Source organism: Symphalangus syndactylus, chromosome 6, assembly GCF_028878055.3.
Source record: "Symphalangus syndactylus isolate Jambi chromosome 6, NHGRI_mSymSyn1-v2.1_pri, whole genome shotgun sequence".
Lineage (NCBI taxonomy): Eukaryota > Metazoa > Chordata > Mammalia > Primates > Hylobatidae > Symphalangus > Symphalangus syndactylus.
In genome coordinates this window covers 126,590,764-126,614,925 of record NC_072428.2, presented here as the reverse complement: position 1 = coordinate 126,614,925, position 24,162 = coordinate 126,590,764, and positions in this window count along the sequence as shown.

Here is a 24,162-nt window from a genome sequence, read left to right as displayed (position 1 = left end):
AAAATATTATGAGAATTACCAAAATGTGACATACAGACCTAAGTGAGCCAATGCTCTTGGAAGAATAGCATCAAAAGAATTTCTTAATGTGGGGTTTCCACAAACCTTCAATTTATAAAAAATGTAATATCTGCAAAGTGCAATAAAGCAAGGCAAAATAAAAAAAGTTTTAAAAATGTACTTGGAATATATTTAACTAAGGAAATGAAAGATCTCTATACCGAAAACTATACAACATTGATGTAAGAAATTGAATAAGACAGAAATGAATGAAAAGATATACAGTCTTCATGTATTTGAAGAACAGATATTGTTAAAATGTTCATACTACCCAAAGTGATCTAGAGATTCAAGACAATCCCTATCAAAATATCGATGGCACAAAAATAGAAAACATATTCCTAAAATTTATATGGAACCACAAAAGACCCTGAAAAGGGAAAGCAATCCTGAGCACAAAGAACAAAGCTGAAGGCATTACACCAGCTGGCTTCAAAATCTATTACAAAGCAAAAGTAACCAAAATAGCATGGTACCAGCATAAAAACAGACACACAGACCAATGAATAGAATAGAGTGCCCAGAAAAATATCCACTCATTTATGGCCAACTGATTTTTGACAAAGGTGCTGAGAATTCACAATGGAAAAAGAGGTCTCTTTAATAAGTGGTGCTGGGAAAACTGCAAAAAGAATCTTTCTCACCACATAAAAAAATTAACTCAAAGTGGGTTAAACACCTGAAACTATGAATCTACTAGAAGAAAATCTAGGGGAAATTTTCCATGTCATTGGTATGGCAAGGATTTTTGAAAGATAAGACCTCAGAAGCACAAGCAACAAAAGCAAAAATAAACAAATGAGATTACATGAAACTAAAAAGCTTCTGTACAACAAAGAAACAAAATCAACAGAGTGAACAGACAACCTATAGACTGGAAGAGCACATGTGCAAAGTATGCACTGATGAAGAGTTAATATTCAAAATACATAGAGAACTCAAACAACTCAAAAGGAAAAAAAGTAAATAACCTAATTTTAAAATGAACAGAAGACCTGAATAGATATTTCTCAAAAGAAGACATACAAAACGGCCAACAGGTACATGAAAACAAAGATAAACATCACTAATCACCAGGGAAATGCAAGTCAAAATCACAATAACTTATCACCTCACTACAGTTAGAATGGCTATTACCAAATAGACAAAAGATAACAGGTGCTGGCAAGGATGTGGAGAAAGGGGAATCCTTGCACTCTATTGGTGGAAATGTAAATCAGTCATTTAGAAAAACAGTACGGAGGCTCCTCAAACAAAAACAGAACTACCGTATGTTTTAGCAATTTCACTACTGGGTATTTATTTACAGAAAATTAAACCAGTATGCAGAAAAGAGATCTGCATTCCCATGTTTATCCCAGGACTATTCACAATAGCTAGGGTTATGGAATCAACCTGTATACACGAATGAATTACTGGATAAAGAAAATATGGTATATATACACAACTGAATACTAGTAAGCCATAAAAATGAAAAAAGTCCTGTTATTTGTGACAACATGGGTGAACCTGGAGGACATTTTGTTAAGTGCAAAAAGCCAGGCACAGAAAGACAAATACCACATGATCTTACTTACATGTGGAATCTAATAAAACTGATCTCATAGATATAGAGAATAGAACAGGAGTCAGCATTAACTGATTTACCAGTGGCTATGGAATATGTAAAATTATCCCAAATTTTTCAAACAAGGAAAATTAAGGCATAGAGATATTAAAAGTCTAGCTCAAATTTACACAGTCAAATGCTGGAGCTTTGATTCAAATTTTGGCACTCTGGCATCATCCTATCTGAGGCCTTTAATCACTAGTCTATACTGCTTAAACTGTTATGCAATACTGCATAATAAGATTTTTCTGTTTATGTTCTATGAGTATCTGTATATCTCCAATTACATATCAAGCAACTAGAAAGTGGGAATTATATTTTTGGTCAGCCATATTTTCATATTTCCATAACTAAAAATAAACAGAAATCATGTTCAGGTATTTCCAGTTAATATGGCAGGCTGTGATGACATGACAGAGCCATTCTAATCTCTCTTCTACAAACACTTAGAAATTCTGGATAAAATGTATTCAAAATTACTACTCAGGTTGAAAACTTTGAATGAGAAAGTTTCAATTACTTATAAAGGGGGAGAGAACGTATCAGAAGAGAGCCAGCTTAGGTCCAAACATTCAGGAAAGCATCAAAATCACATAAGCCTTAATAGCTAGGAATAAGGCTTCAAATGCCTTCTAGAAATAAAAACATTTGGTCCAGAAGCATAGCTGAACCTGATCAATCACCACAAATCCAGATTTCACAAAGGACTCTTTGTCCTATAATTGGAAATTAGATAGTTCTGTCTACCAGTTGAGGAAAATGTTTCAATGGATTGGGGTCATAGTTTGAAAGAGAGTCACTCACGAAGTATAAATGGTCAAAGGATCAATGGAGGAAGCTGACTCCAGAGTAATGTAAATAAAATTAAATCACATTTAGAAATAGCCCAGTGAACATGAAATAACATAGTGAAAGTAAACAGAAGGAAAAGGTGGTTGACCTTCAAAGGAATTACTAATTAGACTGATGACAGCATTCTATAACAGATCCTAGAAAACAATAAAATTTTTACCTTCACATGCTGACAGGAAAAAACTTTCACCCTAAAATTCTATACCCAGCTAAAATATCATTCAATAATTAGGGTAAAATAAAGATAATTTTCAACATTGAGAAACTGAGTTTAGTAACTCTCGAACTCTTGTGCTAAAGGAACATTACTAAATGATATACTTAAGAATCTAATTCAAACAGAAGAGGAGAATTTGAGAGCAAAGATGAGGGGAAAAACAATAAATATGTTTGATTCAATGACTTTGATACTATGTACATAGAAATTCAGAAAATTTATAGTTTTGCTTTGTATTTTTAAAATTTATATAAATGTCCCTCATTGCTCTATTGGTAACTTTTAAGGTATATTTTAATTTCTCCATTTTTATGTGATCTATCTGTCAAATAAACTAAATTATTCATTCTGTAGTTTCCACATTATTGGTTTGGCAGGTTGTATATGGGTTGTGCTTTTAACATGTTCCTTGATTATTTTTAAAACTGGAGGACTGATTAAATTCAGATTCAATGACGATCATATCCCATGGATTTTTGTGCATGTTTGTTATTGCGCTACATCAAGAAACACAAAATGTCTGATTATTTCACTTAGTAATGCTAAGATTATTCGGTAGGCTTGAGTGATGTCAGCCTAATGCATTTACTACAAAGTCATCATCAGTATTCTACCCATTAGTTTCAGAACCTAATGGTTTCCTAGAGCCATTATTTTACCAGAATTTGAAAAATGGTAACTTTCCAACCATATGGTTCCCTTTATTATTTAAACTCTGAAATGTTTTTGTAAGGAAAAAGAAGTTTTTCTCATCAACTATTTGGTTATCTTGAAGTGCAGTCTCTATAGGAAAAGCAGGTAAATTCTTTGCTTCTTCCCTTTATCATGTTTCAAAAATGAATGGATATTGCTCCAAAGATAAGCAGTAAATTTGTGGTTTTGTTTTATATTAATGGACTTACAAAAATTCATATTTATAAGCTGTTTTAATTAATAGTCATTATTCTTTGTCATGCTCAAACGGTCAAATTTTTGAACTCTACTGGAGGTCTCTTCAGGTAGAATTTTTTTTTGTCCTTGTGAGACAACTGAGAACTGAGAGAGGTTTTTCTTTTTTTTTTTTTGAGACGGAGTCTTGCTCTGTTGCTCAGGCTGCAGAGCAGTGGTGTGATCTCGGCTTACTGCAACTCTGCCTTCCGGATTCAAGCGATTCTCTTGCCTCAGCCTCCCGAGTTGCTGGGATTACAGGCACTCGCCACCACACCTGCATATTTTTTGTATTTTTAGTAGAGACAGAGATTTACAAAATTGTCCAGGCTGGTTTTAAACTCCCGACCTGCCTGCCTCTGCCTCGCAAACTACTGGGATTACAGGTGTGAGCCACTGTGCCTGGCCAAGATAGCTTTTTTAACTTTTCCATTTTTTGATATGACAAAATGCAGTCATATGCCAATAATGACATTTTAGTCAACTGTGAACCACATATGATAGTGGTCACATAAGATTACAAGATAATTTTATTGTACTTTTTCTATGTTTAGCTATGTTTACATACACATATATTTACCATTGCATTATGATTGCCTACATTATTCAGTACAGTAACATTCTGTGCAGATTGGTAGCATAGGAGCTATAGGTTACCCCATAAAGCTTTGGTGTGTAGCAGGCTATACTATCTAGGTTTACATAAGTACACTGTGTGATGTTCCCACATGATGAAATTGCCTAACAGTGCTTTTCTCAGAATGCATCCCCAACATTAAGTGATACATAACTGTATCCCAGGTTCAGCTTGCATATTTATCACCCTAAACTAGAATCGGCATTTTCTTCAAAGAGTCCTGATTCATTTTAGTAAGAAATCATGTTTATAGACTGTAGTCTGGTTGTAGGAATGCTCATTTTTACTGGAGTACTGTTGGTTCTAAGTTTTCTCAATGTACAGAACAGAAAATATATGTTTTTAGAGTGAAATTAAGAACAATATATTTTATATTCAAATTTAAATAACAGGTTCATATTTGAATTATTTGATTATCTTAAACAAAAATGATTCTCAAGACATTAACACAATTGCTTATTTGTTTTATCTACCTCAAAATAATAATACCAATATTGCCGGGCATGGTGGCTGACGCCTGTAATCCCAGCACTTTGGGAGGCCGAGATGGGCAGATCACGAGGTCAGGAGATCGATACCATCCTGGGTAACGTGGCGAAACCCCGTCTCTACTAAAAATACAAAAAATTAGCAGGGCATGGTGGCGGGTGCCTGTGGTCCCAGCTACTCAGGAGGCTGAGGCCAGAGAATGGCGTGAACCTGGGAGGCAGAACTGCAGTGAGCCGAGATCGTGCCACTGCACTCCAGCCTGGGTGACAAGAGCGAGAGACTCTGTCTCAAAAACAAAACAAAACAAAATAAAATAAAACAAAAAATATTCTTATTTAGAAGAAATACTGAGATAAGCCAAATATTTCTTTGTGGTTATATTTTTTCCCTTAAGAGATATATCATCAGGATATACGGTCAAAGTAGTTATTTTGGAATACATTGAAATAATTATCTAATAAGTTTATATTATCAATTTCTTATACAGTTAGGTTTATTTTACTTTTTATCTTATTGTTAAAATTTATAAACATTGTTCTTAGAGAGCCATATTAGACTAAAATTGTGGACTGTTGTTAAATCTTCTACAAGCTTTGATTGCCACTAGTCTTCTATGTATTTGTTATTCACATGCACACCCCACATAATTATGGATACAATATTTCTGAACCAAAAATTGGGACAAGGAGTCTGACCACGTGATCAACTATTTTAAACAAGCATTGGCTTCCAAAATTAAGAATATGTCATTACTGAACCTTAATTCTCTTTGTATTTTCCACCAGGTTATTTTCTAGCTGATGACGTCAAAGTTTTCCTGCCTCAAGGACTAAAAGTTTTCAGGGGCATCATAAACCATATGATCACAATCCTAAGGTGAAATTGGTAGTTTAGTCTTTACATCTCAGAAGAACTTAAGGCTCTTAACAGATTCACTTCAGTCATGTTTTTGTTTCCTCAGACATTTGGGTATTTGAAATACTGGGCTAGGAACAAGTATATCATTTTAACATTGTCAAATACAATGGGCTCCAAATAGATTTTGAAAATATGCTTTTCTACAAAAAGGACCGTGCTGTGCTCTCTTTTCCTTCCTTGAATACTTTTTTAATTCCTCCCCTTTGAGCAACTTTTTTTTTTTTAATCCCAGAGTTTCACATATTCTAATAAGTAGTCAAAAGCAGAGGTTTTCAAACAGCTTTCAGGAAAAGCTGTAAAGTTCCATGAGCTTCTTAGTGTTCCAGTCTCATCACATGATGCTGAGTGGGCAGGAATCTGGACTTCAGACAATTTTAGCCAAAATATATTTTTTGATAGATTTTATATAAAATTTGATTTTTGGAGCCTTTATCTGGAAAAAGTGCCCTCTGCTTAAAAAGTATTCCAAATCCTCCAGTGTATTCCAAATCCATCTGTAGTATATAAAAACTTATATACTCTGCTATTTCTCTACCTACAAACTGACAGGAGCACATCAAATATAGCTCTAGAGGAAGCAGAATGAAATTTGCACACTTTTCTCAAGTGAAAAAGTCGCACAGCACAAATCAATTACATTTCGAGTTTAGAACTCCCTGCCTACCACAAAGACACATATACATCTTAAATCCAATGGCAACCCAGAATTTGAATCCCATTCGATTGTTCCTAAAATACAGCTTCATTATTATTACCATCAGGCTTTTCTCCGCCAAGACAAATAAGATGTACTAGGGAAGAAAAGAAAAATTTTCTCGTGGGCATGAAGTGTTATTGGAAATGCCCTGAAACAATCAATTGGCTCTTTTCAAAAAGTTTTTTTTTTAAATGAAAAAGATTGTCCAATTATTCATAGTAAAAAACTAGAATCTTTGTCTTTGAATTTATTTCCTAATTGTGTTTAGTTCTTTAAATAGAAAAATAACATATATTATGTGAGAAACACAATAAAGAAATGTTAAACAGAAAAACTTCGTAAATTTCAAACCCATGCCTCCCAGGGGACACTTCAGATATTTCATATTTACCAAAAAAATAAAAAAAAGTTATGTCATTATGGTCTATCTTAAGATAATGTTATTTAAAGAGCTTCAGGAAATTTGTGTCAAATATAAAAATACACACATCATACATGATCTTCTGTTACATATATTCAAATTCATATAAGGCTCAATCATGTTCACATGATTTACATCATTTAGGCTTTTATTTAGTTTAATAACATCTTAATTTAAAAATCAAGTATTAAGAAAGAACACTCACAGCTTGTTAACTAAACTGAAAAGGGAGAATTTTGATTAGGAGGTAATACTCTATAACTGGAGTGGCAATTTTGGTGCATGAAATACAATGTTAGAATTTTCAAAATTTTCATCTTCTGTTTCATGTTTTTTTTAAAGTATATTTGAATTTCCCAGGCTGATTTTTATTTTATTTTTATTTTTGTGTGTGTGTGGTTGAAGAAGTAAAGTGAAAATAAACATTGAGCTCTCTAAATGAGTTAAGGCCTGGGTGGGGTCAATAAGAGGGAATACAGGAAGAAGGGTACCATAGCGGAGTTGGGAGTGAGACTCCGAGCTTCTGGCTATCTTCAGGTTTATTTCATTGGGCATTCTTCCTGGACACCAACACAAATGTATCAAGTTACAAATGGCCCACTGAAAGCATGCCATATTGAACTGGGCTGGACTTTCCTGTTTCTGTGTCCTGCTTAAAGTTCCTTGCTTTTCAGTATTTGTGCTTCATTACGGATCAGGAGATCCTTATGAAGACTCATTGTCCACTGCAATAGCTACTTCATCTCAATTCCACTAGCATAGTCCACCACCCCATTCACTAGATGTTTGTACATGGTCTGGATTGCTACTTTATTCTTAAAAACTGTTTTAGTGTAAGATAGTTGTTAAGAGTAACAACTCTGGAATTAGGTGACCCTGGGTTCCAAGTCAGCTTCTGCCATGTATTAGCACTCTATTAGCTTGGGCAAATTATTTAAACTCCCTGCTGTTGAGTTACCTCATGTGTAAAACTGAAATAGCAATTCTGTTGAGATTTTATGTGCTGTAGGGCAATTAACATGGCATTCTCATATTTGGCCAAAGCCACATGCCCCAATTTTGCCTTACATAGTCACCTCTGTCCAAGAAGTTCTTGAAGCTAGCACGGAGCAAGTGGGGTTTTCTAAGCTCAAACTCTAGTTCAGAAGTGTGTAACACAGGCTAGAAAACTTTGCTATTTTCTCTTTTCCCTTTTGACCTCAAACCAAAGTAGGTAAGCCTGTTCCATTTATGTCTACCCCAAAGTCTGAATTTTATTTCAAGTCAGCATTTCAATGGTGATATGGTTTGGCTGTGTCCTCACCCAAATCTCATCTTGAACTGCTCCCATAATCCCCACAGATTGTGGGAGGGACCCAGTGGGAGGTAACTGAATCATGGGAGTGTTTTTTTTTCCCATGCGATTTTGGTGACAGTGAATAAGTCTCATGAGATCTGATTGTTTTATAAAGGTCAGTTTCCCTGCACATGCTCTCTTGCCTGCCACCATGAAGATGTGCCTTTGCTCCTCCTTCACCTTCTGCCATGATTGTGAGGCCTCCCCAGCCATGTAGAACTGTGAGTCCAATAAACCTCTTTTTCTTTATGAGTTACCCAGTTTGGGGTATTTCTTTATAGCAGTATGAAAACATGAATACAAATTGTGAAAAAATAAATAAATATAAAATGATACCTCTTAGTGACAAAGGAAAAGGAGTGAGAGTGATAGGGCCATTTATCCCAAAGCTTAGAGTGTAATCACCTCGTGCCACTGTTCAAAGTCTGGTTACCAAATGAAAGTGAGCAAAGAACATTTCTAGTTGTTACTATTTCTGTGTTTTGTGCAAATTATTATACTTTAGGACTAAAGTCCAATATGAAACCTGAAGTTTGAGGGATCCAGATATGGATACTTCCTTTTTGAGGTGAGGCAACTAGATCTTGGTCTCAACTCATTTTTGGCAAATGACTGAAGAGAGGATTGGGAAAGGGTCCAAGAGGAACACTGCATGCTTTTCTTGGGAAACCAACAAACATGCTCATCATTGGTTCATTATAAAGATTAAATAAAATAAAATATAGAAAGCACAGAGAACAGTGCCACAAATATACTAGGCTATTATAAGCAGGAGACAACAGAAGTATTTGTTGAATTGACTATATCATTTTGTTGAATTGTCTACCCTGCTTTCTTTCCTTTGTCTTCCCTGCAGGAGGCTGGATTTTAGGCTATACCATGACTTTGCAAGAGATCACTGCATTTTAACCCCTTTAGAAGAATTTCCCTTTGAGTCTTGGGCAATCAGGACATCAAGGTAAGACAACCTGTACCATTGCTTTGAAAAGCTCCAGACCATTCTAATTGCCTAGCAGGAGAGAGGGACTGTGCAGAGGGATTAAGCACTAAGAGGAGCTGTTACAAAAAGGGTTACATGTATCTTAGCTCTGTTGGTTCTTTGAAAATCAAAAAGTCTAACAATGCACCCTAGGGAAACAGCTGTGCTTGTGCTTTACAGGCAGATGAGCTTAATACTTGCCATAGCTGTGATTTCAAACACACTGCCTTTTTGGAAATGAGATTGTATTTCAAAGAACAGGCTCTTGTTCTCTATCTCTTTTCTTCCAAAGAATAGAAAAAAAAAAGATGCTGTCTTTGAAAGGAAATTTTGATGTTTATTGTCACTTAACATGTTTGGAAATGTAGGATTAACTCCACTGATACTAATCATTTTCCTGCTAAGTATTGATCCTGCAGTACTGGAAGCTACCAACTAAAATCTGAATTTCTCCACTGCGGGGGGTTTTCCTAGACATAGGCCACTGGAAATGTGAGGAATAATAAACAATTCCCCTCCAGATGCTTTTCTTTTTAAAACACAACTTCTTGTTAAGTTGGTAGCTTAAATATTTATCAGATACTTGTAATGACCTTTAAGAAAGCTTAAGATGTCTTTTAAAGCAAGAGCAGAAAAAGCATAAAATTTAAGAATAAACTGATATCTTTGACAGTAAATTCTCTTGTCACGTATAAATCATCTGTTAACTGAACTTTTCTTTCTTTTCTATTTCTGGAAAAATATATGCCTGGCCACAGTTAGTCACTGGTTCTTTGTGTTTTAAAAGTCCCATCACCCTTATTTCAGCTTCTTGCCTTAAAAGAAATTCACTAATGTCAGAGCTGCTTCTTACTCGTTTTCATGATCACTTAATTAACCTGCCCTGTTATGTGAGAGGAATTAGTTTTATTTCACTCTTTATATTCCTTATTTCTTGATTTTTCTAAGTCAGAAAATATATGCCTTATATTTTCTTGATATATATACAATCTGTATTTAATTATATGATTATGTAGAGCCCATAAGAAAAAAGTTAACTTAGAAACCAAATTGGTTTTTAATTCGACAAACTACCTCTATCCTTCAACTAAAATTTAATCACCACTTCTTGGCCAGGGCCTACAATTTAACACTCTGCTCAAACTAACCTATTCTCAAGGAAGCAATTATGTGTATCTAAATATTTTCAATACCTTTGTATAAAATATCTTGAAAGTATACCTGGCCACTTGTGATTGTCACAGAGAAACACTGGGCATGTTGAAGAAAAAGGAAATGGCTTTTGAGAACAGAAACCAAGAAGATAGAGATTTGGTGTCCAATGTTTGCCATACCTATGCAATATTTGCTTAAATTCCCTTTTGATCAGAGCCTATAAGTGCATCACTATTTTTCTATCAGTCTCTTTTTTTTTTCTTTCTAGCTTATGAAAATGTGTAAAGATTAGCTGGGCTCTGAGGAGACATCCCAAGGAACAGTATTGCTGCAGACTTTCTAAAAACAGAAAAAAATCGTGTAACATCAATGTCTTTAATAGGATTCCTAAAAAATAAATAAATAAACTTCAAAAATCTTTGACCAAGATTACAACTGAATTGCTTAAGATAGCTTTGATACTTAATGTAATTTTTGTGTATCCTATTTTAACATCTGTTGTCAGTCTTCTTAAACATACTTAAAAGGTGACTTAGATGAGCATTAGTCTGTTAGTCTGTGAGCTGAGTAAATGGCTATGAAGATCTGAACCCTTACACAAATTACTCATAATAGTATCCTGTGTCTTAAAATACAGCAAAAGTATTTTCTTCAAATTGGGATAGAGTCAAAGTATTTAAATTGCTAGCACTAAAAGGAATGAATGATTTTTATAGAAGAATCCAAAGTGTCTTGTTTAAAATATTACATAAACATCGGTGAAATGTATTAGCTATTCAAAAGTTCATGTTTGGGGGTAATAAAAATTGAGAAATGGATCAGTAAAGGAAAGAGAAAGTTGTGGTGGGAGGTTATGCAGAGAAAGAGAGAGAAAGAACAGTTTTCCCACTATTCCCTATGATGTTTCTGTGTCCCTGAAAACAGCTATATTTAGCTTACAATATTTGAAACAAAGACAAAACATCCTATTTGGTTATAATCAGATACTGTTTTGTTTAAGATCTGATTATAACCAGATGAGTGGTTATGTACTCTAAAGAAAAATAAGTCTGGTTTCAATCCTGAGAGGCTATTTAATCTCTCATACCTAAATTTTTCTGTGTAAAATCAGGATCATAATTTCTAATTTATAGTCTGCTATAGGATTAAATGAAATGTCATATTAAAAGTGCTTAACATAGATACAAGCACTGGTAGTTATTTTATTTATATATTATAATTAAGTGCCTACTATAAGATAAGCCTTGAGTCTTAATGGCCATTCTTGGCCTTGTAAATATGAATAAGCAAACTAGAAGAGTTACATAAGAATAAAACAATATACATATACTAGAATAATTGACTGTGCATATCAACATAGATACAGATGACTATATAATGAGGCAAAGTGAGACTAGAGAGAGTTGCATTCTAGAATGGCAGTGTGAAGATCTTCATGGGCCATCTCTGCAATGAAACAACATAACTGGTGAACAATTCTTTAAAAAATAACAGTTTACAATCTCTAGAAATTGCCCTAACAACATCCAACAATTAAATACACATTTATTCAAAAAACAACTTCTCAATGTTGATAAAAGAGCAAGACTCAGTGACATTTGAACCATGACTGTTTCTCTTCCTTCTCCAAGGTTAACATTATGAAAGTAGTTGATTAATGGGTACAAATATACATTTAGATAAAAGAAATAAGACCTGGCGTTTGACAGATCAGTAGGGTGACTATAGTAAACATTAATTGATTGTACATTTTAAAATAGCTAGATGGAATAATTAGAATGTTCTTAGCATAAAGAAAAGAAAAATATTTAAGGTGATAGATATTCCAGTTACTCTGATTTGATTATATGAATGTGTCAAATTATCACATGTACCTCCAAAATATGTACATCTAATATGTATCAACAAAAAAATTAAGTAAAAGGAAAGTTGTACTTTGGTTAAGTACAGCTAAGAACACAGGGCTCCCTCTTCCTCTAGATATAAAACAAAGATGGCCTTATCTTCTTGGGAAGGGAATACACCAGCATTTCTTTCCTTTCTTAGCTCCATGTTGCAGCAACTATATTCCAAGCAAGAGTTTCTGAAAATTTTGAGCCTCCGTTCTTCAACTCACCCTTCATTCATAGAGTGGAGGCCTCACTTCCTGAGCAGAAGGTTGAGGATAATGGGCTCTGGATGAAACTTGCCCAAGGTCAGTCATAAGGAGGAGATGCCATGTTGGAAGAGAGAAGCCAAGAGGACCAGAGAGTACCAGCCCAGCCCAGTGCCCTGATCATGAAGAAGAGGTATTATTCTGAGAGACACAGACCACTCTCTCTGCCTCCAGTTGTAGAACAGGGGTAAAAATGTTTAGTTCAGAAGGAAGAGACAGTAAGAACAGAGAAGAGTGCAGCTCTCCCCAAGAGAGATAACTATGTGTAATAGAATGTATGGAAGTCCAAACTTGAGGGTACTTTTCAAAACAATGGAAGTTGTGATAGTAGGCAATTAAGAGGAGGGGCAGTAGTAGTGTTTTCTGACCACAATGAATTAAAGTTATAACTCATTAAATAAAATTTGGAAAATTCACAAATATTAAGAAATTAAGCAATAAACTAATAATAATCAATGAATAAAGAAGAAATGCCAAGGAAAGTTAGAAAATACTTTTAGATGAAAAAAATACAACATCCCCAAGCTTATGGAGTACATTTGAAGTATTATTTAGAGGAAAATTTATGGTGACAAATAACTACATTTAAAAAGAAGAAGAGGAATGTGAAGAGATGTAAAGTCTATATCATAACTCTCCACCTTAAGAAACTGTAAAAAGAAGAACAAAGTAAACTTAAAGAATAAAGAAAATTATAAAAATGAGATACAAAAAATTAAATGGAAAAACAATAGAGAAATTAATAAAACTAAATGTTCATTTTTGAAAAGATCAGCAAAACTGAGAAACCTTGAGCTTAAACTGAGCGAGACAAAAAGAAATAAGACTCAAGTCGTTAAAATCTAGAATGGGTGGACCAGCAGATTTAGCCTCTCCTCCTGGTAGTTCTGAGGAATCTGGGCAGCCCAGATGAGTGGGTTTCCCCCCCAGCAAAACACACCCTCTTCACCAAAGGACAAAGTGCTTTGTTAAATGGGTCTGGCTCCCCATGCCACCCAACTGGGTGAGAATCTCCAACAGGGGTTGTCAGACACCCTATACAGGAGTGACCTACTGGCATCAGATTGGTGGTCCTAGAGGTCAGAGATCCCAGAAGGAGCAGGCACCCACCTTTGCTGCTCTCCAGCCTCCCTGAATGACATTTCCAGGCATGGGAGCGAATCAGATGAATAGGCCCTGAAGTGAACTCCCAGCAAACTGAAGCAGTCCTACAGAAGAGGGACTGAAATTTTGAAAGAAAAACAAAGAAAGTGAGAACAACAACATCAACAACAACAACAACAAAAAGGCCCCCACAAAACCCCCATCCAAGGGTCAGCAGCCTCAAAGACCAAAACTAGACAAACTCATGAAGATGATAAAGAATCAAAGAAAACATGCTGAAAACCCAAAAGGGCAGAGTGTCTCTTCTCCTCCAAATGATTGCAATGTCTGTCCATTGAGGGCGCAGAACTGGGCAAAGGATCAGATGGACAAATTGACAGAAGTAAGCTTCAGAAGGTAGGTAATAAAAAACTATGATGAGCTAAAGGAGCACGTTCTAACCCAATGCAAAGAAGCTAAAAACCTTGATCAGTGGTTAGATGAATTGCTGACTAGAATAACCAGTTTAGAGAGGAACATAAATGACCTAATGGAGCCGAAAAACACAGCAAGAGAACTTTGCGAAACATAAGTGGGTATCGACAGCCAAATCGACCAAGCAGAAGAAAGAATATCAGAGCTTGACTACCACCTTACTGAAATAAGATATGCAGACAAGAATAGAGAAAAAAAAAAATGTAAAGGAATGAACAAAGCCTTCAAGAAATATAGGACTCAATAAAAAGACCAAGCCTGTGATGGATTAGAATGCTGAAAAGAGACAGGGAGAATAGAAAGAAGCCAAAAAAACACACTTTAGGATATTATCTGGGAGAACTTCCCTAATGTAGCAAGACAGGCCAATATGCAAATTCAGGAAATACAGAGAACACCATTAAGATACTCCACAAGAAGTTCAACTCCATGACACATAATCATCAGATTCTCCAAGGTCGAAATGAAGGAAAAAAAATGTTAAGGGGAGCAGAAAGTCCAAGTCACCTTCAAAGGGAGGCCCATCAGACTAACAGCAGACCTCTAAGCAGAAACACTACAAGCCAGAAGTGTGTCAGTATTCAACATTCTTAAAGACAACATTCTTAAAGAGAAGAGCTTTTTTTTTTTTTTTAATTATACTTTAAGTTTTAGGGTACATGTGCACAACGTGCAGGTTTGTTACATATGTATACATGTGCCATATTGGTGTGCTGTACCCATTAACTCGTCATTTAACATTAGGTATATCTCCTAAAGCTATCCCTCCCCCCTCCCCCAACCCCACAACAGGCCCCAGTGTGTGATGTTCCCCTTCCTGTGTCCATGTGTTCTCATTGTTCAATTCCCACCTATGAGTGAGAACATATGGTGTTTTTTTTTTTTGTCCTTGAACGAGACAAGAATTTTCAACCAAGAATTTCATATCCAGCCAAAATAAGCTTCTTAAGCAAAGGAGAAATAAAATGCTTTCCAGAGAAGCAAATGTTCAGAGATTTCATTACCATCAGGCCTGCCCTGCAAGAGCTCCTGAAAGAAGTACTAAATATGGAAAGGAAAAAACAGTATGAGCCACTGCAAAAACACACCAAAATATAAAGACCAATGACACTATGAAGAAACTGCATCAACTAGCGTGCAAAATAACCCAATAGCATCATGAAGACAGGGTCAAATTCACACATAACAATACTAACCTTAAATGTAAATGGGCTAAATGCCCCAATTGAAAGACACAGACTGGCAAATTGGATAAGGAGTCAAGACCCATTGATATGCTGTATTCAGGAGATCCATCTTATGTGCAAGAACACACAAAGGATCAAAATAAAGGGATGGAGGAAAATTTACCAAGCAAATGGAAAGCAAAAGAAAAAGAAAAGCAGAGGTGTCAATCCTAGTCTCTGACAAAATAGACTTTAAGCCAACAAAGATCAAAAAAGACAAAGAAGGACATCAGATAATGGTAAGAGGAACAATTCAACAAGAAGAGCTAACTATCCTAAATATATATGCACCCAATACAGGAGCACCCAGATTCCTAATATAAGTTCTTAGAGACCTACAAAGAAACTTAGACTCCCACACAATAATTGTAAGAGAATTTAAGACCCCACTATCAGTATTAGACAGATCAACAAGACAGAAAATTAACAAGGATATTCAGGATGTGAACTCAGCTCTGGATCAAGCAGACCTAGTAGATGTCTACAGAACGGTCTACCCCAAATCAACAGAATATACATTCTTCTCAGTGCCACATTGCACTTAAATCTAAAATCGACCACATATTTGGAAGTAAAACACTCCTCAGCAAATGCAAAAGAATGGAAATCACAACAAACAGTGTCTCAGACCTCAGTGCAATCAAATTAGAACTCAGGACTAAGAAACTTACTCAAAACCACACAATTTCATGGAAATTAAACAAGCTGCTCCTGAATTACTCCTGGGTAAATAATTAAATAAAGGCAGACATCAAGAAATTCCTTGAAACCTGTGAGAACAAAGAGACAACATACCAGAATCTCTGGGACACAGCTAAAGCAGTGTTAAGAGAGAAATTTATAGCACTAAATGCCCACATCATAAAGCTAGAGAGATCTGAAATCAACACCCTATCAAAACAATTAAAAGAGCTAGAGAGGCAAGAGCAAACTAATACGAAAACTAGCAGAAGGCAAGAAATGACTAATATTAGAGCATAACTGAAGGAGGTAGAGACACAAAAACCCTCCCAAAAATCAATGAATCCAGGAGCTTGTTTTTTTCAAAAAGTTAACAAAATAGACCATTAGCTAGACTAATAAAGAAGAAGAGAGAGAAGAATCAGACACAATAAAAAAAGAAAAAGGGGATATCATCACCAACCCCACAGAAATATAAACTATCATCAACTATAAACTGTAAACACCTCTATGCAAATAAACTAGAAAATCTAGAAGAAATGAATAAATTCCTCGATGCATACACCCTACCAAGTCTAAACCAGGAAGAAGTTGAATCCCTGAATAGACCAATAACAAGCTTTGATATTGAGGCAGTAATTAATAGCCTACCAACCAACCAAAAAAAAAACAAAAAAAACTGCAGAACTAGACAGATTCACAGTTGAATTCTACAAGAAATACAAAGAGAAGCTGGTATCATTCCCTCGGAAACTATTCCAAACAATTGAAAAGGAGGGACTCCTCTTTAACTCATTTTATGAAGCCACCATCATCCTGATACAAAAACAGGGAAGAGATTAAACGAAAAAGGAAAACTTCAAGCCAATATTCCTGATGACTGTCATTGTAAAAATCCTCAATAATATACTGGCAAACTGAATCCAGCACACAACAAAAAACTTATCCACCACAATAAAGTTGGCTTCATCCCTGGATGCAAGGCTGGTTCAACATGCAAATCGATAAACATAATCCATCACATAAACAAAACCAAAGACAAAAACCACATGATTATCTCAATAGATGCAGACAAGGGCTTTGATAAAATTCAACATCCCTTAATGTTAGAAACTCTCAATAAACTAGGTATTGATGGAACATATCTCAAAATAAGAAGAGCTATTTATGACAAACCCACAGCCAATATCATATTTAATGGGCAAAAGCCAGAAGCATTCTCTTTGAAAACCAGTCCAAGACAAGGATGTCCTCTCTCACCATTCCTATTCAACATGGTATTTGAAGTTCTGGCTAGGGCAATCAGGCAAGCAAAAGAAATAAAGGGTATTCAAATAGAAAGAGAGGAATTCAAGTTGTCTGTTTGCAGATGAGATGATTTTATATTTAGAAAGCTCCATCATTTCATCCCAAAAACTTCTTGAACTGATAAGCAACTTCAATACTGTCTCAGGATACAAAATCAATGTGCAAAAACCACAATCAACCTTTACACCAACAATAGGCAAGCAGAGAGTCAAATCACGAATGAACTCCAATTCACAATTGCTACAAAAAGAATAAAATACATAGGAATACAGCTAACAAGGGATGTGAAGGACTGCTTCAAGGGGAAGAACAAACCACTTCTCAAGGAAATAAGAGAGGATACAAACAAATGGAAAAACATTCCATCCTCATGGATAGGAAGAATCAATATAGTGAAAATGGCCATACTGCACAAAGTAATTTATAGATTCAATGCTATTTCCATCAAACTACCATTGACTTTATTCACAGAATTAGAAAAAAACTATTTTAAATTTCATAAGGAATCAAAGAAGACTCTGTATAGCCAAGACAATCCTAAACAAAAAGAATAAAGCTGGAGGCATCACACTACCTGACTTCGAACTATACTACAAGGCTACAGTAACCAAAACAGCATGGTACTGGTACCAAACCAATATATAGACCAATGGAGCAGAACAGAGACCTCAGAAATAACCCCACACATCTACAACCACCTGATCCTCAACAAACCTGACAAAAACAAGCAATGGGGGGAAAGGATCTCCTATTCAGTAAATGGTGCTGGGAAAACTGGCTAGCCATTTGCAGGAAACTGAAACTGGACCCCTTTTTTATAGTTTATATAAAAATTAACTCAAGATGGATTAAAGACTTAAATGTAAAACCCAAAACCATTGAAACCCTAAAAGAAAACCTAGGCCATACCATTAAGGACAAAGACTTCATAACAAAAACACCAAAAGCAATCGCAACAAAAGCCAAAATTGACAAATGGGATCTAATTAAACTAAAGAGTTTCTGCACAGCAAAAGCAACTATGATCAGAGTGAACAGGCAACCTACAGAATGGGAGAAATTTTTTGCAATCTACCCATCTGACAAAGTCTAATATCCAGAATTTACAAGGGACTTAAATATATTTACAAGAAAAAAACAACCCTATCAAAAAGTGAGCAAAGGATATGAACAGACACTTCTCAAAAGAAGACATTTACATGGCCAACAAACATATGAAAGAAAGCCCAACATCACTTATTATCAGAGAAATGCAAATCAAAACCACAATGAGATACCATCTCATGCCAGTCTGAATGGCAATTATTAAAAAGTCAGGAAACAATAGATGCTGGTGAGGCTGTGGAGAAATGGGAACACTTTTACACTGTTGATGGGAATTTAAATTAGTTCAACCATTGTGGAAGACAGTATGGCAATTCCTCAAGGATCTAGAACCAGAGATACCATTTGACCCAGCAATCCCATTACCCAAAGAATATAAATTCTTTGTATACCCAAAGAATATAAATCATTTTACTATAAAGACATATGCACACGTATGTTTATTGCAGCACTGTTTACAATAGCAAAGACATGGAACCAACCCAAATGCCCATTAATGATAGACTGGATAAGGAAAATGTACTTATACACCATGGAATACTATGCAGCCATAAAAATGAATAAGATCATATCCTTTGCAGAGACATGGACAAAGCTGGAAGCCATCGTCCTCAGCAAATTAACATTGGAAGAGAAAACCCAACCACACATATTCTCACTCATAAGTGGGAGTTGAACACTGAGAACACATGGACATGGAGAGGGGAACAACATACACCAAGACCTCTTGGGGGATGGGGGTGAGGGGAGAGAACTTAGAGAACGGGTCAATAGGTGCAGCAAACCACCATGGCACACATATACCTATGTAACAAACCTGCACATTTGGAACATGTATCCTATTGTTTTAAAAGAAGAAATAACGTCAAGTACACAAAATTTGCAAAATGTAATAAAAAAGTAAATAAATTTTTAATAGTGAAAAATCTGGAATGAAGACAGGACCTCTATGAACAATCATATGTCGACAAATTAGATAACTTTGAAAAAATAGATTTCTAGAAAGACACGACTGACAAAACTAACTCAAGAAGAAATAGACCATCTGAATAGATTTATATCAAGTAAAGAGATTAAATTGAGAATTAAAAACATTTTGATGAACTCTACCAGAATCATAAATCTATGATTTAAAGAAGAGTTAATAACAATAATTCACAAAGTCTTCTGACAAATGAAGTGGGGGAACACTTCCCAACTCATACGATGAGACCAGTATTACCCTAATCCTAAATATGAACAAATACATTTCAAGAAGAAAACTACACATAAATATCTGTTATAAATATGGTCACAAAATTCCTCAACCTAGTACTAGCAAAGTATATCCTACAGTGTACAAAAAAAATTAATACACCACAATCAAGTAGGATTCATCTGAGGAATGCAAGGTAGGTTCTAATAACCAATCAATGTAATGCCCTATATCAAGAAGAAAGACAAAGCATATTATCATCTCATTTAACACATAAAAACAATTAACAAGGTTTGACAATTTTAGTCCTCAAAATAACTCAACAATTGGAACTTCCTTGGCCTAATAGTATTTACAAAATAGCCACAGATAATAAGATACTTAATAGTGAAATGCTTTCCATTTAAGATTCAGAACAAGACAGCGATGTCTGCTCTTCTCATTCCTATTCAACATTGTGCTGGAGGTTCTAGCCAGGACAGTTAGGGAAGATAGTAAAATAAAAGGTATTCAGAATGCAAAAAAAAAAAGTAAAGCCATCTCTCTGTAGTTGACATCACCTTGTATATAAGAAATTCTACTGAATCCACTAAAAGCCTATTAGAACAAAATAATTACTTTGGCAATGTTGTAGGGTGCAGATCAATATAGAAAAATCTATTGTAATTCTATATATCCATACTGATGATAAATACTCTAAAAATAAAGTGGAGAATATTCCATTTATAATAGTATCAAATAGATTAAAATACTTAGGAATAAATTTAACAAAAGATGGGCAAAATTTATACTTAAAAACTATAAAACATGCTGAAAGAAATTAAAGAATTAAAGCAATCAAAGAAATTAAAATGAATAGAAACCCCCCTACATCATGTTCATGGATTGAAAAACTTAATATCATGAAAAAGATAATACTTTCTAAAAGGATCAATAGCTTTGACACAATGTCTATGAAAATCACAACTGCTTTTTCTTGTAGAAATTAACAAGCTTATTTTAAGTTCATATGGAAATATAAGAAACCTAGAATAGCCAAAATCATCCTAAAAATCAAAACTAAGTTGGAGAACTCACATATTTTATCTCAAAATATACTCCAAACACAAAGCTATAGTAAGACAGTATGATTTGCATAAGGATAGGCATATAAGTCAATGAAAAAGAATCAATGAAATAAATTGTGAATTTAGATATGAACTCTTATATTATGGTCAACTGATTTTTGACAAAGGTTTCAAGAAAGGAAAAGAGAAAAAATAGTCTTTTGAGCAAACGGTTTTAAAACTGAATATCTACATTTAAAAAGACAGGTTGAACTCTTTTTTTCACTTCATCTGCAAAAATAACTCAAAATGAATCATGGAACAAAATAAAAGAATGAAAATTATAACACTCAAGAGAAAGTACAAAAATAAATCTTTTTTAAAATTTTAAGTTTGGGGGTACAAGTGCAGGTTTGTAATGTAGACAATGTACAAATCATTTCATCACGCAGGTATTAAGCCGAGTACCCATTAGTTATTTTTTTCCTGACCTCTCCCTCCTCCCACCCTCTACGTTCTGAAAGATCCAAGTGTGTGTTGTTCCCCCTATGTGTCCGTGTGTTCTCATCACTTAAAAGTGAGAATATGTGGTATTTGGCTTTCTGTTCCTGTATTATTTTGCTAAGGATAATGGCCTCCAGCTTCATCCACGTCCCTGCAAAGGACATGAGCCCATATACACTGTTGGTGGAACTGTAAATTAGTTCAGCCATTGTAGAAGACAGTGTGGTGATTCCTGAAAGACCTAAAGACAGAAATACCATTCTAACCAAGAATTCCATTTCTGGGTATATACACAAATAAATACAAGTCATTCTATTATAAAGATACATGCATGCATATGTTCATTGCAGCACTATTGACAATAGCAAAGATATGGAATCAACCTAAATGCCCATCAATGATAGACTGGATAAAGAAAGTGTGGTACATATAAACCATGGACTACCATACAGCCATAAAAGGAACAAGATCATGCCTTTTTCAGGGATGTGGATGGAATTGGAAGCCATTATCCTCAGCAAACTAACAGAAACAGAAAACCAAACACTGCATGATCTCACTTATGAGTGGGATCTAAATGATGGGAACACAGACACAGAGGGGAACAACACACACTGGGGCCTTTCAGAGGGTAGTTGGGAGGGAGGAAGGAGAAGATCAGGAAAAGTAACTAGTGGTTACTAGGCTTAATACCTGGGTGATGAAATAATCAGTACAACAAACACCCATGAAACAAGTTTACCTATGCAAAATACCTGCACTTGTTCCCTGAACTTAAAAGTTAAAACAACAAAAATGTAAGGTCTTTAAATCACAGTGCTTTAAAGTCTCTCCAGGAATTGTCTTGACAACTTCTCTATCTTTATATTGGCATTTTACCTCCTATCTCATTGCCATAAATAAAAATTCTGTTATTTGTTCTGATGACTAACAAGTGTATGTATGGGATATTCATGTGCAAATCATCATTCCATTTTCAAGAGCAATGGAGAAGATTGGTATTAGGGTTACCAAGAGAAACAGAGGCAGCGATTCAGACAGACAGAGGTTACAGGAATTGGCCCATGTGCCTGCGGAGGCTAAGTCTCATGATCTGCTGTCTGCAAGCTGGAGAAACAGGAAAGCTGGTGATGTAATTCAATCTGAGTCCAAAGGCCTGAGAACCAGGAAGACAGATGTCCAAGGGCAGGAGAAAAATGGATGCACCATCTCAGAGATTGCAAATTCACCTTTCCTCCAGCTTTTTTGTTTTACGTGGGCCTTCAATGGATTGGGTGATGCCCACTGCATTGGTGAAGACAATATTCTTTATTCAGTCTACAGATTCAAATCCTAATCTCTTTAGAAACGCCCTCACAGATACACTCAGATATAATGTTTTACCAGCTATCTGGGCATCCCTTAGGCCAATCAAATTGACACATAAAATTACCTGTCACAATGGCTATCTCCATTCTTTCAACATTCTTTCATATATATGAACTTTTAAAATTTTTTATTTCTATAGGTTTTGGGGGAACAGGTGGGATTTGGTTACATGAGTAATTTCTTTAGCGGCGATTTGTGGGATTTGGGTGAATGTTTTTATCACAACCTCTATGACATCTGTTTATTACAATAAATAACCCTCACTTGCTTTTACTTATCATTCAAAAAGACAAAATGGAACAAACAAACAAAAATTGCTACAAATCTGTCCTCAAATACATAAAATTAAATTAGGTAACCACGTCATGCAATATAATATTAAAAATAAGAGCTAGCATTTACTGTTCTAAGCAGTTTATATGTTCTGTATCACTTAATACTCATAGCAATATTTTAAGGAAGTCTATTATTATCTCCATTTTACAATGAAGGAAACGTGGAGGCACAGAGCTGTTATTTGCTCAAAGTCACAATTAAGCACATTTTAAATATTTTAAAATATTTGAAAGTTGAACATGTAGATCAAGAAAGAGAACTGAACACACAAGATTATAGAAAGAGAAATCAAATAGCTGATATTATTCCTGCTGATTATTTTAGGTATAAATAATCAAATACACACAAAAGTAGAGACCAGTCCAATTAATCCTCATTAATTTTTAATTCACCATCTACCTTGATTCATTTATACCATCTTTGACTCACAACCCTTGAATACTTTAAAGCAAATCTCAGAATTTGATGATATCCCATAATTTTTCCATAAATATTTTTTATGTATCTCTCAAGAATGGAGTCCCTTTTAACATAATGACAATACTCTTATAATACCTAAAGAATATTCTTTTAATATCATAAAATGTAAACTTAGTTTTCATGCTTTCCCATTAAGCTTTTTATGATAGCTTGTTTGAATTGAAATTCAAATAAGGTTAATACATTGCAATTGGCTAATATGTCTCTTAATCTATAGGCTTCCCTTCTATCATATTTTTTTGAAATTTATTTGTTCAAGAAACCACTCCCAGTGGATATGGAGCTTTATCCACAATCCATATTTTTCAGATAACCCTACAGTGGTGTATTTCATCAGGCCCATCTGCACCCTGTTCTTTTTGTACTCTTCGTAGTTAATTCCAAAACCTTGATAGCCTCAGAGTCTGAAGCTTTAGCAAGATTACTTCATATGCAGCATGGATTTTTTTTTAAAAGAAATGTTGATCTTTCTGAAGAATTGAGAATGCAAGCAGAAAACACTCTACTGTCCACATCAATCCAGTTAAGATTAAACATAAAAATGAATAGAGCAAAATATTTTGTCTGCAATGTAACATCCAAGACAGACTCTAGACTGTGGAGGAGCAGACTTAAAAATAATAATAAAAGTATTTCTCTGAAGCTTAGTCAGCATTTACTGGATCAATCAACGTGGAGAAATCACTTTCTAAGCCTTCAATTTGAAATCTTTCAAACTGACTCAAAAGTTACAAACAGGTAGCCTTGGTTCTTTCTTCTTTCATGGTTTGTTTTTCAGCATTCACTATGAAAGTTAAGACCAGGTTCATCTGTCACACATTTCTCGGTGACACTGTTTAGTTTTCATAAAAGAGAGCATGAAATTGACTTTGAAAAGTAGTGAA